We start from the raw sequence: 4,224 nt of genomic DNA on the forward strand, positions 1-4,224 counted from the left end.
CACTGGGTGTTGTGCAAAAACAATGAATACTGTTACGCTGAAAAAATAAATAAAATGGAAAAAAAATGGGGTAAAGGTCTTAAGTGCCACCTCACCAAAGAAGGTATACAGATGAGAAATAAGCATATGAAAAGATGCCCTGCACCAAATGTCAACAGGGAAATGAAAATTACAACAAGAAGATAATACTCTACAACTCTTAGAATGCCCAAAATCAAGATTGCTGACAGCTTGGCAGGGATGTTGAGCAAGAACTGTCACACGTTGCTGGTTGGAATGCAAAATGGTATAGACACTTGGCACTCCAGAAGTGAAGTAACAATGCATTTTAGTATTTATTTTTGTGTATTTATTTATAAACTTATTTATTTATTTTAGTTTAAATGATTTGTCTTCAAATGATATATCAAATAGTTTATCGATCTGTAATTCTTCTTCATACTTTTAGACTATTCTTCTCACTACTCCTCAAAAAACAGTGTATTAAAAAAAATAATAATAAGATTTGGTAGCTCCACACCAGGACTAGCTCCTTTGCAGCCATTTCCTGCCTGACCAAACAGCTGATTGGACACGGGAGCCAACCAGGGCTGCATTGGAGATGGATGGTGACCTTGCTACAACACACGTTTCTCAACCACACATTTCTGCTGACTATGTTGCAGGAAGTCACCACCTCATGATGATACCAAGGACAGCTTGAAAGATCATGAAGACAAAATGATCCAAAAGAAAGTTTTAGAGAACAAGATACAGATCTTCCAATTCCAAATGCGGCAAGGATAATGAAAAATGCCTTACCTCAAATGGGAAAGACTGCAAAAGATGCCAAAGGATGTGTTTAAGAATGTGTGAGTTCATTTGCTTTATAACATCTGAAGCAAGTGAAAGATGCTGTCAACAGCAATGGAAAACAATCAATGGAGAAGATATTTCCCCTGCCATGTCTACCCGAGGCTTCCACAGTTACGTAGACCTCTAAAATTATACCTTCAGAAATTCAGAGAGGCGATGAAAGGAGAGAAAGGAATTGGGGGAACAATCGCGGCTCCAGATGGACGAAGTGAAGAACTTACAGAGAAGGCATTTAACAACCAGTTAACCAGTTACCAGCTGGCTTAACAGCTGCGGACGGTCAATCAACAGAACATATGGTTTATACAACATATTAATGTACAGCATATTAACAGATATCTGGTGTTCAGCAAATTTGGTTTTAATGATTTGAAGAAGTGGTAGAATGGGGAGTGTTAGAGAAGCAAAAAAGTCCATTAAGCCTTTTTTTTTTTTCCTAATGTCTAAAAGACATTAGAAGGAACTGACTGGTGAAAAGATGTCTCTTTGTATATTAAATAGCTGGAATGTAGCTTCCTGATGCTTGACTAATTAGGGTGCTAATGGTTACTTGAGAATCCTTTTCATGAATGATTTTAAAGAGAAATTTTGATTTTAAACATATTAAAATATTTTATTCTGTATGAGAGTTTGTTGCTCAGTATGACTGCTGTATGCACTGTATATTGCAATTTATTACTCTCAGAGATTTGCAGACCATTTCTTATTTTCACATGGAATCATGTTACTTTTTCAATTCAAGTAAGCTGCTGGGTAACTCACGATGTTTTTTCTTTTAATAAAATGTAAGGGTAGAGTTCATTCTGAAAACAAAAACAAAAACAAAAACAAAAGCAAAACAAAACACCCCCCCCAAAAAAACAACAACAAAAAAGTACCCATAAATCAAAGTCAACTGATGGGGATGTACCTGAGCTTTTGAACAACTGTTCTATGTTCTCATTTGAGAGACTCATTCACCAATGAGTCTATATGTTCAGCAATTTCTAACCAATTTCTAATCAATAACTAATCAGCCTTCTATATCTATAATTTATATGTTTTTATTTGTACAGCAAGATTCTATTTCTTTTATTTTGCTTCTCTTTAAACCATTATGTCGTATTTAGTACTTCTGTGTGCTTGAGATAGAAAGGAGGTAATAATGTTTGTGGAAATGCCGAAAAAGTGTTCTGGTGCAGAGATTTGGGTCATTAATTTTTACATATTTTTATTTTCTTTGTGCTTATTTGCTTGTTTGATTTTCTTTTAGAAAGACATGAATGATTAGCATTAGAATAAAATTTAGAGTCAATTCCCAATAAATGAAATGTATAGTAACGATGAATCACTTGATTTAATTCATATGTTCACCAGTACTTCATATGTTCACCAATACTCAATCCATGTTTATCTTCAAATCCACTTTTCCAATTCTTTCATATTTACTTATGCCTTATTTTTAGATAAACAAAATATCTATCTTAAATTGTACTTGACATATAATGATGAAATGCAAACGGTATAGCATAACAAATTGTTCATAGTAAACCTTAACTAAGCCCACTACAGATTTTTTTTTAAAAAAAGCTTCTAAAATAATTATATGAATTCATTAACTACTACATTTTCAGAAAAATAATTCAATATTGAATATTTTCAGAATTCAAGGCAAAGAGGAATACTCTTATTAGTGGCTCCCAAAGAAACATTTTTTTTAAAATAATTTTGTTTATTTATTTGAGGAAGAGAGAGCACAAGGAGGGGTAGAAGGAGAGGGACAAGCAGATCTTCTGCTGAGCCGAGAGCCCAACTCTGGTCTCTGTCCCGGTACCCTGAGATCATGACCTCAGCTGAAACCAAGAGCCGGATGCTTAACCAGCTGAGCCACTCAAGGTGTCCCCAACTTATTATTATTAGTTTTAAATGATTTTTATTTACCAGAGAAAGAGAGAGCTCAAGCGGGGGGAATGGCAGGCAGAGGGAGAAGCAGGCTCCCCGCTGAGCAACGAGTCCAATGCCAGACTAGATCCCAGGACCCTGGGATCATCAACTGGGTGAAGGCGGATGCTTAACCAACTGAGCCACCCAGGCGTCCCTACCCCAAAATTATTTTTAAATTTAAATTTGTGAGAAGAGTATGGGGCAGAAGTGTAACTGAATTAGAATAAGGAGAACATATAGACAACTGTGGCTGACTCTTTTTCAAGAAAGTTTGTGAAGAACGGGGAAAGGCAAAGCACAGGTGCTTGAACGTCGTTAAAAGGCGCATTTGTGGAGCATGTTTTCCCTGCTATTAGAGAAACTGAGTATATTTTTTTGAGAAATTTAGTATATTTAGCATATATTGGAGGAGCCTATTTTAAGAAGACAATGGCTACATAAAAGAAGAAAGAATCAACAGAGCAAGGTAGAATGGTCTGCCTCTATGCCTTTATTAACCAATCAACCATCTTAGCATATTGTTTTCTATAATGTACTTAACCTCTTCTATCTTCACTTAGTTTTCACACCTATATATTTTGAAAATAACCATGGCTCATGGGGAATACTTACACAAGTTGCAGGCAATAACAAAATTTTCAGGATCAACTGTAATTATTTAAGAAACATTATTTATACCATAAAAACGATCCATTGACTGTGACTAATAAACAGTAAAACAAAGTACATGTTTAGGTAAGTTCATTTAAGTTATCTCATTAAAAGCAATGCATGAGGAATATCTGAAATAACTTTTTAAAATATTTTGTGGCCTACTTCTACTATCCCAAGTAGTTTTTCTCATAGATCCATATTCAATTTGTATTTTAAAGGAAAATTAATCTGTATGGTTCTGAATTCTTTACACTTATCTCATCACAATGCTCTGCATGAACTATTTTCTAGCTGTAAATGTTCTAAACCTCTTAAAAGCCTTTATTCTATGTTGCACAAAACTATTTTATCTACAATTTATGTCAAGGCTGAAAGGACTCAAATTTCTTTGCAAATGAAAAACTTATTGAGCTAGAATGAGTTGGTAACACTTCTTATTAAAGGTATTTGAATATGTCTGAAAATTGTTATACCAGAAAACAATTTGTGAATTTTAACTTACCCTGAACTTTTTCCCCCAAATATTTAGAATGATATGATTATTAACTAGAAATATGTACATTTCTTTGAAAGTACAAGTATTTTTCCCTTCTCAGTTCAAATATGGATGCTTCTTATGAATTTCGGAACACTGAAAAAATAAAATAAAATTCAAAAAAATATGGATGTTTCTGATTTATAATATTTGGGCTCATTTTTGGCCATGCATTAGGCTGCTCATAATAAAATAACATTAGTTCATAGCCTCAACACAATTCCTTTGGTTTATTTTCCTAAATTTATGAAGGCAAC

The 4,224-nt window shown here is 34.1% G+C and overlaps 1 pseudogene; it reads left to right on the top strand.

The window, feature by feature from the left end:
* The first annotated feature begins 601 nt into the window (after nucleotides 1-601).
* On the top strand, nucleotides 602-1,220 carry LOC123939309 (annotated as a pseudogene).
* The last annotated feature ends 3,004 nt before the right edge of the window (nucleotides 1,221-4,224 follow it).

Source organism: Meles meles, chromosome 3 (assembly GCF_922984935.1).
Source record: "Meles meles chromosome 3, mMelMel3.1 paternal haplotype, whole genome shotgun sequence".
NCBI classification, from domain to species: domain Eukaryota; kingdom Metazoa; phylum Chordata; class Mammalia; order Carnivora; family Mustelidae; genus Meles; species Meles meles.